A 16084-nucleotide genomic window follows, 5' to 3' on the forward strand; every position below is an offset into this window, starting at 1 on the left:
CCCCCAACTTTACTCCGTGTCCAAGTCCTGTCCCCCTTCACACTCAGTACATTCCATCCAGGACGCCTGCCCTGATCACCAAAACCAGGGCACTTCGCCTGGCGTCTCCTCTGGTCCATCTCTGCCATAAAGGTCAACTTCCACCCATGCCTTTTCCAAGGTCAAACACAAACTCTTTGAAAACAAGTTACTCTTATTCATATGTATTCCCATATGACAGCAGGAGATGCTCACTATGTGTAAGCCAAATGACGAAAGGAATGAATGATGTCAAAGAACTCAAACCGAAAGGAGATGAAGGGTCACTTCTGTACCTTATCTGAAAATTCCCATGTTTGTGCAGAAAATAAGCAGTTTTATCCAAAGAAGGCAAATTTCTGGGTAAGGAATCACTCAGAGATGCATATCACACTCCACATGAACCATTTTTGCACAATGAAAGACAAATGCTGTATGAAATAAACGATTATGGCAAGGCTGAGTCTCTGGGCTATAAGATGAAACTAAAGCAGCATCTGCCGGTCCTGACAAATGAGTCTGCTCAGGTCAAGCTTGGGAGCAGGGCCTCTGCCTCAGGGGCTGTGCTTAGGTTCAGCTGATCCACTTTAGGAAGGAAAGAACCTCAGTGTTCTACTCCGTGGAGTAACAACAGATCAAGGAACCAGCTTCTGCTTCTACTCAGAAATCTCTGACCTACATATATGCTTATGTAAGTTAAAGAAAACCAGAAAGGAAAAAAAAAAATTGCTACAAGAATGTCACAAAATGCATTAGAAAATCTAAAATTTCCCCAAATTTGTTCATGGTACCACTCATTTGGGCATATCGCTGCAAGTTGACTGCATTGGAAAAGGAAAATAAAGCTTTAGGCACCATCTGTTGCTACTTCCTCTCAGGGCCGATGGTTTGTGAAACCTAAAAGGAACTTCCTTCCTTCGTCTATTCTCCCTCCCTCTCTCACTTGCTTTCTTCCCAACTAAAGAGACGTGGGAACCATGCCATGTGTGACCATGAACTGGATCCTCCTGCTTTGAAGGATATTGTTGGGACAACTGGCAGAACTTCAGTGAGGCCTGAGGATCAGATGTTGGTAATAAATCAGGTTTGACCTCCTGATTTTGGTGGCCTATTGTGTGATGGAGGAGAATGTCCCGGTCGGTAGGAATTATACATTAAAGTATTGGGAAGAGCGAGAACGTCGAGTTGGCAACTTACTCTCTGATGGTTTAGAATTTCGAAAGTTTTTTGGACTATTCATGTAACTTTGGTTTAAGCTTGAAATTATGTTTTTTAAAAAGTAAAAAAAAAAAATCAGGACGTAATAATATTAAGAAAGGTGTTACTCAGAGCCGTGGCCTTTGTGGGAAGCCACCTCTTCCAGTGGCCCAAGCCCTTCTTGCTTCTTTCTTCATGACCGTTTTCACACCTCCACTGTCACGCAGAAAATGTTCCCCACATACAATCGCAACACATTTCTCCCTGTCTCCGGGCTTCTCTTCCATCAGTCTCGACAAATCCCGGGTGCCAACAAACTGCTCACTTCCTGCTCTCTAGACAGACATTGGGAACTTCTGCCTCCCCCCACCTGGAATGCTCTGTGCCTCTGAACCCTCTCGATCCCTCAAGGCCCACTTCCTCTGTGAGCCTCCTTTAAGCTGCCCTCCTCTGAATTCCAAGTTGTTTATTGCCCCTGGCTTCACTTGGCTCTAAACATACATGGTTTTCTATTACAAAGTCACATTTCTCTCTAAACATCTTGACTCCTTTAGACGAAAGATGTGTAGAGAGTAGGCATCACGTCTCATACCTCACAAGCACCAGCTTGCAAAGAACAGGCCGATTCAGAGCTCCCCATCCTTTTTCAGCATCACCTCCCTCTGACCACTAACATCCATTGTCATCACTTACTGTAGGATGTGAGCGAGGACACACTCCCACATACACACACACAGCCAAAGCAGAAATGAACAGATATGCCCCTCCGCCCCCGTAAGTCTCACACTGAGCCAATTTGATCCAACTGGAAACAAAGCAAAGCATTTCATTAATCCTTTCCTTCCCCCTGCCCCCGACCCCCAATTCAGTCTGTAACCCTAAGAAAAACTGTGCAGCAGAGATTTTGAAATCTTTCTGCAACCCATATTGTTCCTCTTTTTCTTAAAGAACACTCATTACAATCCAGTTTTGTCCAGAAGCTTGCTTTCCCAAGAACAAACCAGTCCACTGCCACGTTAGCAGCTGGTTAAGGTACTAGTTGGTAAAGTGATCGCTACCAGGTGAGCTTCATGATTAAAGGGGGGGAAAAAAAACAACTTAGAAAAGGCAAAAATCTACAAAACCCCGTAAGTGGGGAATACTGGACAAAGTAGCTACTTAAGGCAACTGTGCATTCTACTGCCTCCTTCGTATTCACACAGGATATGCCAGAGATGGGGTTTAGTTGAGGCCCAACAGAAAGACAGAGTGGGAAGAATCTTTACTGCCCAAGAGTAAACTGTAAAGTTAAGGAGAAAACTTTGTGAATGCTTATAGCATTGAACTTTTCATTTCGAGAGAGCCCCTAAAGAAAAGAATGATTTCACAGTAGGGACGGGGGAGAGGTGGCCTATAATGAAGCCAGGCCAAACTTCAGAACGTATATTATTGGAATAACCAGCATATAAGAGGCAAAGGTGAACTATTAGAGCCCAACCCACAGCAGAGGCGGCCCCCAGGTGGGTATGAAAAGCTCGTACGGACACAGCTGTCCCTCTTGGCAAAGGGCAGCATTAGCTCGTGCCATCTTCAATAGCTCGGATGCTAATTCAGGACTGCTCAAGGAATAGCACCACGTTCGGGCCCATCTGTTCTTTACATCCCGATGACTATATTTTGCAGATTTAAACACAATTTCCAATACAAAGATTTTTTTTTAATGTAGCAGACCATAAAACAGACTCTTAGCTCTACTCTAAATTTATTTGATAATATCTAATATGTCAATGTCCAAATGGCAAATATAACGACCTAGGAGATTATCTGGTCAGATTCCAACTTCACTCTCTCTGGCATTTGGGGTAGGACATGAACTCTCGAGCCTCCCATTATATTTCGAAATCCTTCATAAAATTGGTCATTTGGTGACTTCACAGGAGTTCATACGGCCTTGCAGAAACATTTTTAAAACTCATTTTTCCCATCAGCTTTTCGAGCCTGCACAAGCAGCACTGAGCGCGAGCAGCACGGGGCGCGCGCAGCATGGGGCACGAGCAGCCCCGGGCATGAGCAGCACTGGGCGTGAGCAGCCCCGGGCACGAGCAGCACCGGGCACGCGCAGCACGGGGCACGAGCAGCCCCGGGCACGAGCAGCCCCGAGCACAGTCACAGGGTCCAGCACACTCATGTTCCCCTCCAGATGTTCTCACCCCTCTCCTCTCACCCAAGAGAAAATAAGTCTCCATTCGCTTCAGACTCAGTCAGGAGTGGGTCGACGTGAAACCACATCATGATTCCGGCTGGCACAGAGATGACTCTTCCAAGACTCCAAAGTACTCCTTTCTACATCATCTCATTTGAGTCCCACAGTTCTTCTTCTCCCAAGGATAAGAAAACTAAATATTTAATGAGACACATGCAAAGCATGATGCTGGATAAACACGCATTTCCGTTCATTTAAACCTCACAAGAACCTACGAGGCAGGTGTTAAAATTTCCCTTATTAATGCTGAGGAAATTGAGACTCAGAGACTTCTGACATGTCCCATAGCTAGTTGTGGTCAAGTCAGGATGCACAACTAGGTCATCAGGCTCCAAAGCCCATGCCTGTCTCCCTGGGCCACGTCCTGTCAGCAGAACACATTAAATCTCTCTATGTGTCACTGTGGTCTCACCCAGGCCTAGTGGGGCTTCCTCTAGGTGTTCGGTATAGAAAACAGTAGAAGTTTGTTGAAGAGATCAGCAGCCTTCAGAGAATGGCAAGCTGGGTGTCCACCCCCATTTTTCGGGCCTGGGGGTGGGGGTCGGTGGAAGTGCTATTCTAATAACATAATGACAAAGTTTATGAGCAAGGGGAACAGGATGGGGGTAGTAAGGGAGAGCCTCTCAGGTGAACGAGGCACAGGGTGGGTTGGCAGCCACTTTGGGCCCAATTGCCATAGGTTTTTGAGTACTTGTGTTCTCAAAGCCACTTCATTGTTCCTATAGAGTGTCTTTATTACAGGGTAATTTTCAAATGTCTAAGAAAATTTTATACCAATTAAATCCTCTTTGCCTATGAACTGATATTAACTTTTGTAAAAAAAAAAAAAAAAAAAAAAAGAAAAGAAAAGAAAATCATCTTCTGCTTTAAAAAATAAGTTTGAAAACATAGTCCAGAGAAATGAACCCTACAAAGACACTCCTCAAAATACATTTGATAAATGCATTCATTTACTAGGGCCGCTTTGACAAAGCACCACGGACCGGTGGCTAAAACAACAAATTTAGCTCCTCATAGTTCTGAAGTCTACAAGCCCAAGATCGAGGTGTCGGCAGGTTTGGGCTCTTCTAAGTCTGCTCTCTCTGGTTTATAGACGGCCGTCTTCTCCCTCTGTCATCACATGGTCTTCCTTTTGTGTGTGTCTGTGTCCAAACTCCTCTTGTCATAAGGACAACAGTCAACTGGATGAGGGCCCACACTAATGACCTCATTTTAACTTTATTACCTTTTCCAAGACCCTATATCCCAATACAGTTACATTGTGAGTATAATAAAATGATTGTTGTTATTTTAAACCACAAAGTTTGGGGGCAAATTGTTACACAGCCATCAATAACCAAAACAAAAACATTTCAATTAAGTCTTTATGATGTTAATTTGACTTTCCTTCTTCCAAAATTAATCCAAGTGAGTAAACAATCACTTCTTCTTGGCATGTCTATGAATTTTCTATTCACCATATTCTACATTTGCAAATGACAATGTCAAATGACTTATTTGTAAGGCCAAATATGTAAGACCTTACATATTTTGGGGGAACAAAAATACAGAACTGAGTTTTGTTCCCCCCAAAATTCATACGTTGAAACCCTACCTCCAGATGTAACTGTATTTGGAGATAGGGGCTTTAAGGAGGTAGTTAAGGTAAAATAAAGTCCTAAAAGTGGGACCATAACCCAACAGGACTGATGTCCTTATCAGAAGAGGAAGGGACACCAGGCACGCAGGAGCTCAGAGACAGTGAGAAGGTGTTATCTGCAAGCCAGGGAGAGAGACCGTATCAGGAGCCAACCACGCCTGCACCTTGATTTTGGGCTTCCAGCCTCCGGCACTGTAAGAAAATACATTTCTGTCATTGAAGTTCCGCAATCCATGGTACTTTGTCATGGCAACCCTAGCGAGCTAAAACAAGATCTTTTCAAACATCCTAGCTCTAGTTATTCTTCAATGATTCTGTTTAAAATGCAGATAAGCCCTTATCGATCATGAATAACCCTTTAGGCATCAATTCATCTAAACTTTTCCAGTGGGAGAATTGATTGAGAACAGATTTCATTTGGGTAAAGGAAGAGGGAAGACGGGTATGAGAGAGAGCTATAATATTTAGTAAGCCGAGGATACCTGCACAGGTGCGGCGGAGGGGGGGGGGGGGTGCGGAAGCAGGTGAAGCATCAAAGTCAGTTTAAAGGCACCTGTTTTTAATGTACAGTTCACTGACTTTTTGGTAAATCTATAGAGCTGTGCAACCATCATCACAATCCAATTTAAGAACATTTTTCTCATCCCCGGAAGATCACCCGTGCAGTACCCACAACTGAACCACAAAGCATCTAAACCTGCACCAATGTAGGAGACACTGCAGAGTGGAGGACATTGGTTAGAAGCAACTGGAAGTTCTTGTAGCCTGCTGCTACATTTTCAAGAGCAATTTGGCCATCTAAAGTTGAGGAATTCCTCTTCTAGTTATCCATCCTAGAGACTCTCACATCTGCACTGGAAATCGCATACAGAAATACTACAGCATCCCTTGTAAAGTGACTGCGCTTAAAAACAACCCAAATGGCTATCAGTGTGAATGAATAAACAAGTTGCGATGTGTTCATATAACATGATCCACTTAAACAACCATTGAAGTGAATAAACTGTAACTACAAGAATCGATATGAGTAAATCTCATAGGAGAATGTTGACTACAAAGAGGTAGTAGCCAAACAATGCATATATTAAAAAATTATTTGTGTCAAAATTTTAAACCATAAACAGCATAAATTTTTGCTGTTTATGGCCTGTATTTAAGTTTTATTTTTTTAAAAGATTAGTGTGACACAAATGTGGCCTAATGTTGAGATTTTGATGAAGCATAAAGATAATATGCTATCCCCATCTTTGTAACATTTCATGATAATATAGCAAGAGATAAAAGGAATATGTTTCTTGAAATCGCAAAAAAAAAGGGGGGGAAAGGCAAAAGAATTCATGCTCCATTGAGTTCGCTGGTTCTTAACTGATTCTTTAAAAGTGTTTTTAGGTAGTTATTCTGCACTGGCCAGGTGTTACTCACAATGTCGAGCATTTACGTGCTTTATCTCGCTCCATCCACAGGTCGGCTCCGCCCGCCTCCGTGTTTCCGGGGTGTACTTTCGCCTAAGCCTGCTCACCAAGCTCCTGCTGCCACTCTTCCTCTTCAACAGCCGAACGTCTGCCGAAGGCAGATGATGTCTTTGTGTTTGAGCAACAGAAAACTAGGACTGTTGGGCTCCTAAAAAGATAATTAAGCTTTTAACCATTATTGAATATGGCGGGGGGGGGGGGGGGGGGGGGAGGGGTGAACACAGAGCATTTACCCCGCCCCCTCAGAAGCCACGCAGGGAGAATGAACAATTCTAAGAAACCTTAGGCCAGACAGGGATGTGTTTAGCATCTTCGCCTCTATGGGCTTCTATCAAAATAGAACATTTTTTAATATTGGATTTTTATATCAACACATTCCCAGGTTTTCCAAAGGGAAAGTGTCCCTAATGAGGCCCCTTTTACATGGCTAACACAAGATGTAAGACTCTTGTACTGAAATTCAAGACCAGCATTATCTGACCCATTAATCTCTTGCTCCATACAACTTAAGCTGGGGCCACACTAGAGCCCTTGTTTTCTATGCTCGCCCTCTCGCTGCCCATCCTCACATTGCTTGCTCTGGTTGGTGGTCTCTTTCGGCTCCTCTTCGCCCAGCTTTCTTCCCTAACTCGGGATTTGCCGTTCTTTCCATCCATCAGGAATAGCTCAAATGTCCCTTCTTCTTACAGTTCTTCCCTATTAAATATTATATAGTAAGCCCTGGTTGCATTTTGCCTATACGTCTCTCTTGAATCAGATTTTGCCATATATTATTGTTACTTATTTTACATTATTTGTTTTTCTGATTGTAGTATAGAAACAAAGGAGATAGTGTCTTATTTATTCTTAAACCATTAAAATTACCTAAAACCGAACATATAAGAGATGCTTAATAAATGCTTGTCAAGTAACTAAATATTTCTATCTTAACACATCTGCATTTCAGGCTGTTTATTTTCACTTTAGCAGTTGGAATTTCTTATGTCGGGAATCAAGATCAACCTCTTGCTTTCTGGTGTCCTAAACAGACCTGCTTATAGAAATCAGCGGGCCCAGATGATGGAATTGTTAACCTAGTCTCCTGACCAGTCGTTCTCTGCCCTGGCTGCACATTAGAATCCTTTAGGGAGCTTTGAAGAAATACGAATATCCATCCAGATCCTTTCCTGAAGCAGCTCATCTGGGATAAGGCTAGGATATCTGGAATACCGGAAATGCCCCAAGAAATTCTAATGTGCAGACAGGGCTGTAGAACCAGCGCCTACGCAGTCATTTGAACGCCCAGGCCAGGTGAGGTTTGGGCACACCAGCTTTGGAAGGAAGCCTGAACAACGTAGTAAGCAAAGGGAACTCGACCCTATTTGCATCAAAGGCCTCAAACTGCTTAAGAACCACCTTCCCAGCAGCTTTTATTCAAACGGTGGATGAGCTCATTTGAAGTGCGTCTTATCTATTTGTTAAAGCACTCACAGGATTCTCTTAAATGCATAGGCAACTTCCACCTTTCCACTTCCCCTTGTCCTGTCAGCAGTTACTGTGTGAATTTGAAAGTCATAAAACTCCTTTCCTTAAATAAATTTTAAAAGTTTTATAAACTATGTATCTACTAAAAGAATATGAGTGCTGGACCATGTCGCCATAAGCAAATATGGTTACAAAATCGAGTTCAGTGAAAAGAGTAGAATATAAATAGCACTAAATGCAACTGTATACAATACAATGAAAATATTAGGTACTTTAATGGAAATTTTTCATCAATTGGGTACAACATACAATGAAGATTAAAAATTATTTTAATAGAAGTATATAACTCAGACATTTACTATAAGGTTGACTTGTCACCTGATGAGGGCATATTATCTTTGCAATATTCTTCAAGCAAATCTACCCTGTGTTTCTCTGAAATGTGTTTCTTGCTCACCTGCTTTATTTTGATGGTCTCCTGATTGGGTTCTTCAGAAGGTTTGAGTTTATGATTGTTTTCTTTACCTTCCTTTTGAAAGCACCCCTTTACCCTGTAGTGACATCATGTAATTGGACAACTCTGGAACTACATTCCTGCTGGTCTGTCAGCCTGGAAGTTAATTCCTTGCAAACTGAGCATTTTTGCAAACTCACCATGGTGAGATGACACACACTTTGCTTTAAAAATAAGTCCTTTAAGCTCGAAAACAACTTTTGTTTTCCTTTTCTCTTTGAAGGAAATGAAGTAACAACTTGCATTCTTCGCTTCACATAATGTGTGTTTTCAAGAATAGTAGGCATAATCTAGTTGCATTTCAAAATCTGTAAGCAACCTATCTAGGAACCTTAAGGCTATTTCATTAATAAGGGAATAGATCTTTTCTAAATAAATAATAATGACAAGTAACTTTAAATGTTAGGTCGTGTACTATAATTGGCAAAGGCGTTAGAGAGCAGACACTTCCGTTCATCACAGGAGAGGACACTATTGGTGGGAATGTAAAATGGTGCAGCCGCAATGGGAAACAGAAAGAAAGTTCCTCAGAAAATTAGAAATAGAATGACCATATGACCCAGTAATCCCACTTCTAGGTATATATTCAAAAGAACTGAAAGCAGGCTCTCGGAGAGGTATTTGCGTACCCCAGTTCATAACAGCATTATTCACAGTAGCCTGAGGAAAGCAACTCTAGTGTCTATTGACAGATGATCGGGTAAACAAAACATGGTATCTGCATAAAATGAAATATTATTCAGCCTTAAAAAGGAAGTAAATTCTGACACATGTTACAATATGGATGAACCTTGGACATTATGATAAGTGAAATAAGCAAATCACAAAAAGACAAATAGTGTATGATTACACTTATATGAGGTATCTAGAACAGTCAAATTCAAAGAAACAAAGTAGAATGGAAGTTTTGGGGGAGGGGAAAATTGGGCAAATGGGGGCGCGACAAAGGGAAAGTTGTTTAATGGATAGAGTTTTGGTTTTGCAAGATGAAGTTCTGGGTATTGGTTAAACAATAATGTGAATATATTTAATACTAATGGATTGTACACTTAGAAACAGTTACGATTTTTGTGTTATGCTGTGTTTATTTACTGCGATAAAAAATTTAAGATTTTTAGGAAAAGGAGTGCAAATTGATACAACTTCTATGAACGTTTAGCAAATATCTATTTATAGATATGGATTTACATTTATAAATACACAATTTATATTTTTATATCTATAAATTTATTTTATATAATTTACAATTTTTATAAATATTTATAAATGTTTATAATTTTTAAATATTTATAAATATGTAGTACACGATTTTAAATTCATATAGCCTCTGACTCAGCAATTCTACTTACAGAAATTGAAACTACAAATATACTTACATGTGCAAAATTAGGTACCTAAGAGGATATTTATTGCAACATTTTTTTATTGCAACATTTTTTAACACAGCAAAAGACGGGAAACCACTTAAGATGTCATCCATGGGTCCTTTAAAGAGTAAATTCAAAGACTTTATTTAAACAACATCTTTGAAATCATTCCATAATAATTTATATAGGCTATGGTACATCCATAGAATGTTAAAAAAAAAAAAAAAGTAGCTCTATATGGAATGATCCCATTTATATTGTTAAAAAAAAAAAAAGCAAAGGCAGGTAAATGTTTTCAGAATGCTGTACTATTTAGAAGAAAATGAAGATATCATTGGATCTTTGCATATTCACATCTTTGTCAACATACACAAGAAGCTGGTAACTGAGGACCTCGAGTACATGAATGAGAGGAAGACATATTTGTCACTGTGTATTTTAATGTACTACTTTAATTTTTTTGTTGTGTATATTGAATCTGTATCATAATAAGGCATTGGGCCCTTCTCCTAATCCTAAGAAAAATGTTGCTGTCAAAAGTAGCTGCTTTCGCCTGCTTTCCTTCCCCCTCCCAGATCCTTAGCCTCCTCCCTCAGACATAGTCTCATCTCACCAAGGCTCAGAAGTGTGTGCATTTACTTTGTTCCTCTCCAGAAAAAAGAGATATCGTTTTCAGTAGCAATTGATTTAAATTAAGCGTTCAATAACGAGAGGTCATGCAAAAGGCTAGACTTTTGGTTTAACAATATTATGTAATAATATCTTAACTGTTAGCAGGGATCAAAGAATAGACACTAAGTTACAAGTGTTTGTGATGGAAAAATGTATGTTTTTAAAATACTCTATTGTTAACATTGTCACAAGAATCCATAGTAAATATTTTAATTGCTTTTTAATTATGTTGGATGCAGATGAATATTTCTTTGACTGCGACACAATATGGGACAGGACATGAGGGTGCTAGGCTTTATGTGGGTTTTACACATAAATATTACATTCTCTCATACACTTATGTCATGAAAGGGGATGGTTCATAGCCAATTTGTCATCGATGCAAACTCCTTCCCACTAAATAGTTAGGTAATATACTAATTTATATTTAAAAATTAACAAGAAGTAGAGGGTTAAGTATAATATTTAAAATTATAAGGATCGCCAAAAGAAGAAGAATCATAATGTAAATGTCAAACACTAGCAGGAAAAAATTAGTAAACATAAGTCCTTAATTTTCACTAAAAAAGTCAATAATATTATCTAAGATTATAAATCAAGACATAGCTGTGTAAACAGATTATCTAGAGTCTGGCTGTAAAGAGAACTAAATGGAACTAAAGGCAGAAATTGTTGATCAGAAGTGAAGCAAGAGTATTGCTTTCTATCATAAACTCTGCTTTACTATATGCAGATTTTTCTTTGATAAATATTTTGAGGCAGTCGATAATTTTTTATTGACAAAAAGTCCATTATAAGCCTATAGCTAGATCATACATAAATAAAATTAATTTTAAATTTTAAAATCTAAGGCATGAACTCTATCCTCAGAGAGCTCGTGTTCTCAGAGGGACGACGATATTCGAATACTGGTGACCAGACACATATATGTATGCATACATACATGTACATGTGTATATGAGTGCGTGACCATACAGAGGAACTAAAATGGAATGTTGTGTAGGGGAAGAGGAGACCCAGGGTGGAAGCAGTCCAGGGGTGCTTCACCGAATAGCTGGGCCCTGAAGGCTCTAGACAAGAAGAGGGGGTGGGAGATGGTTCTTCTGGGTAGGGAGCTGCGGTGCGAAGGCGGGAATGGGCCTTACATGTTTATGGGACACTGAGGGGACAAATCCGACTAAGCAGAGAATGAGAGGCTGGAACATGAGTTGGTGGAGTGGCCTAGGGTAAGGGCGAGGGACTAGATGGCAAAGGCCTGTGACGTCCAGACAGAAAAGCTGACATTTGGTGGAGTAAGATGAGGTAGTGGGTTATCGAAGTACCTGGGTGGCATTGATCTAACAATAAAGAGAAGATGTTCCCACTGAGAGAGGCGCATCCAGGGTGCCATGTAAAAGTAGGTGCGAGGTGATGATGAGCTCATGTAAGAGAGAAGAAAGAGAAATGGACACGTTCCCTTGTACTCCATGACCCTGTTGGTCGGTAGACCGCAGACGGCAGCTCAGAATTCCCTACATTGCAGGGGTTCCTAAAGACAGATGCCTGTGTCATCCTGGACAGAACTATGTTAGTAAAAAAAAAAAAAGAAAGAAAGAAAACAGAAAAGAGAAAAGAAAAGAAAAGAAAAGAAAAGAAAAGAAAAGAAAAGAAAAGAAAAGAAAAGAAAAGAAAAAATTACAAATAGCTGAGGAGGATTTGGCTAGATGGGCCTGGTTTTGAGGTCGGTGAGATGCTGTTCGGATGTTGGTTAGAGTATTGGTAGAGTCGATAGACACAGCTTTAAAACCCAGCTCCACCACGTACTAGTATTTATCGCCGCGACTGTCACGTAACCTCTCAGGCACAGAGCATGTATTGACAAAATGAAGGGAACAATGACTTCCTCATAGGAAGGACGGAAGGTCTGGTTGAGAAAATGTGAACAAAGCACCTAATATGTGGCACCCCACGGACCGGAGGTGCCCTGTTCTGGTGCCCATTGCCTCCCAGTACCCACTCCCCTGATCACAGTCCTTGCGCGTCACTGGATCTGACTTCGACTCTAGGGCAGCCACGTGACCCACGCCTAAGCCAATCAGCATAGTCCATTCTCCTGGCCACGGTGAGTGGCTGGAGGATGAGCCCATGGCCCAGGCTCAGGAAAATTAGGTCCAAGATTTTTTGTTGTTGCTCAACAGTTAGAGGAAAACAGGTGTTTTACCAGGAGACAGGACTCCAGAATGGTTCTGGCCTGGAGGCACACGCAGCTATTGTGCCAACACGTGGACTTGAAGGACGTAGTCGTGGAGGACAGAATGGAGAGCTGGAAAGATCCATAGCTATTACTGAGGCCCTGGACACAGGTAGCCCTGTGGCCAGCCTGCCCCTGGATTTTTCTGTAAGGGAGCCTCAAATTCCTTTTTTTTAAGCCTATTTGTTTGGGTTTTTCTGGCACTTGCAGCTCAACGAGCCCTATGTGATATATCTTCTAGCTATCTCCCACCCTTCAATAACTACAAGTTACCAAATTGAGCTTCTTCTACAGGAAAAGGAGTTTTTCCGTTTTGTCTTCCCTCTTCCCAGCAATAGAGCAACACCCGGAAACAGCTTGCCGATGGCTCTGGTTTCCCTTCCCAATCAAGCCCCACGAGGTCACCTGGAAGCAAGTCCATCTAGAGTCAAAAATAACCACCTGCTCTTCTCTTCATCATCTTGGGAGGGGGAGGCACATTTCTTATTCTTTTCTCACGGCGTGTTTTTCGCTGCGCCCCTCCCCCTCCGTTTTCCCAGTCGATGGAGGTCCCATATGGACACACTGATTTTAACGCCGTCCTCCCTTTGCAGTCTCTTCATACTTCAGTCTATGGCCTCAGTTGCTACTGCCATACGTTTCCTCTCCTCCTCCATATTTCGGGGCCGGAAAATGCTTGCTAAACATTTGCTCCCAACACCTACCAGTGGATCTTCTTTTATTAAGGAGGGAGCTCTGCGTGGTGGTGAGATGGTTTCAGTCAACCTTGAATTTATAAATAGCTAACACTCCAATTGGTTGTGAGCCCGGCAGAACGGGTAACATATGCATGCCCCCCATCTGAGTAGGCCCAGCTTATGTTATGTTGAGCAATTTTTTCTAGAAATGAATAAAAATTAAATTACGACAAAATGTCTTAATTCCCTATTATTCACATCAGATGCTAGTTTTTAATCGAGCACTCTATAACTTCAAGCAAAATCCCCAACATTTGAAGACAGCAACTCTCTTTCCGTAGAAGGGAGCTGCAAATATACTTGGGTGCCCTATAATTTGTTACAACATATTAAAATTGTACTTTCGGTTTCCTTTCCCCCTAAAATTCTATAATAAAAACAAAATGACAAAACATAAAGTGAAATGAACCCTCAAAAACTGAGAATATTTTGACGAATTTATTTTCTTTGCTTTCCTTTAAAATATCGTAAATCTTTTGGAAAGTCTAGTGAACATTATTGTAATCTCTGGTAATTAGAAACAGAAAGAGGCTGAACAAATAAGATTCACCAATCCACCTCACCTTACCTGTCAGTTTTAACCTCCTCTCCTGCAAAAAAGATCATAACTCCTAGGAGCAGCCAAATTGACTTGCATTGGTTTTTTCCGCTACTCTCAGCCCCTTCAAGTCATGGGGAAGAGATGTCATCAGAGAAGCAAAGAACAAGAAAGAGAAAATAAAGATGCTGTGGCCACAGGCCTAGATAATCTGCTGAGTCTGCAAACTGAAAAACATGTGACCTGGCTGAACCGGGTAGCTGATTAACCCCAAGAAGGACATACCTACAGGCCAGAGAGAGGGCACCAGCAAGCCAACAAGCTTCTGTGCCGATAGAGGGAAAATTCACCACTGCGGAAAAAATTTTCTCTTTTAAAACAAAAACAGAACAATTGCTGTCCCTCATACTCACAGCGTGTTTTATAACTACCCAAAAGCTAGTTATTCCTGTAGTCATGAAATGCAAAGCGCCTGGAGTCACCCAGCTAGTTAGTGACCATGCTGAGGCGAGAGTGGCCTCCTGACGCCCTGGGTGGGTGCACCCCATGATCCCGCTGTCCCTATAAAGCATTTGGAATATTTCCAGATTCTGTCCTAGGTAGTAGGCTCTGGCCATTCAAATATCTCTCTTTCACAGGAGCCCTCAAACTTGATTAGAATGAGAAAAGGGAGGAAAATTCCTCTCCCGGAAAGAGCACTGGCTCAGGAGTCACTGGAGCCAGTTCCATCGTGGTTCAGCAAGCCTGGCCGAGCATCGCGTTCTCCCTGCTACGCTTTGCTCAGCGTTAAAATCGGGATTCCACCTTCTCGTCTCTGTCTCGCAAGAGTGGCTTAAGGGCAAAGGACGTAACCTTAGAGAGCATTCCCAAAGCTATTCTTGTTTTATTTACTACTACTACTACTACTACTACTACTACTACTACTACTACTACTACTACGATATGACATAAAACATTGTATTAGTTTTAGGCGTTCAATATAAGGATTTGTTGTATGTATTATTGTGAAATAATTACTATGATAAGTTTAGTTAACATACATTACCACACATAGTTATAATTTTTTCATGTGATGAGGACTTTTAAGATCTACTGTCTTAGCAACTTTCAAATACAGCACACAGCAATGTTAACTACAGCCACCATGCTTAACTATAGTCATAAATCCCCAGGACTTATTTATCTTATAAACTGGAAGCTGGTACCCATAGTCATCCTTTGACTATTATTAAACTTATGGTTTAGCACCTGGAGACTCAAACCAAAGGGCCATCTTTACATGTGAGAGCATAAAAATAAAGTTCAAATATTAAAATTCATAGTATAACTACTGCAGAAAATTATAACTATAGTCTTTCAACTTTTAAGACAAAGCTATATTTCTGGTTCATAAATTTTAATGGTAAAACCAACTGATGCCCAAACAGATGATATGTTTTCTAGTTATTCTTACCTGGACTTCTGTTATTTCTGTTCTCATTACTACTCGTTTGCTTAATTAAGATCTACTGTCTCAAAAGTTAGACATAAATGCAAAATTTGTGAAATTGAAATATAATCAGGAGCTGTAATCACTCTTCAGTGTACCTAGGGCCAAGTAAAAAAATAGATTCTCAATTAGCCTTCAAAGTAGTCATATGTTTTTTAAAAAATGGTCGTATGTACTGGGATGCAATTTGTGAATGCGCCAGGTTATAAAAATTAGTGACATTCAGTCTTTGGCTGTAAGAAAAATTTTAAGAAATTAAGAAATCAAATCTAAATTATTTCCACCCCATTTGAGAAATAAGCAGACTATAAATAAATGCATAGAATACACAATATATCAAAACCGATTCCCTTCCGGACGTCTGTCGCTTTTTGTCGACATCTGTTCCCGACTCTGCTCCCCACTCCCACATCCCCACTCATTTGTGTCCCCAGCTCCTCTTCACCTCCGAGGGCTGTGCCACGGAGCCTGGGTTCTAGTCAAATGGCACGAGTTAGACTCCCAC

The sequence above is a fragment of the Rousettus aegyptiacus genome, unplaced genomic scaffold (genome assembly GCF_014176215.1).
Source record: "Rousettus aegyptiacus isolate mRouAeg1 unplaced genomic scaffold, mRouAeg1.p scaffold_m13_p_12, whole genome shotgun sequence".
NCBI classification, from domain to species: domain Eukaryota; kingdom Metazoa; phylum Chordata; class Mammalia; order Chiroptera; family Pteropodidae; genus Rousettus; species Rousettus aegyptiacus.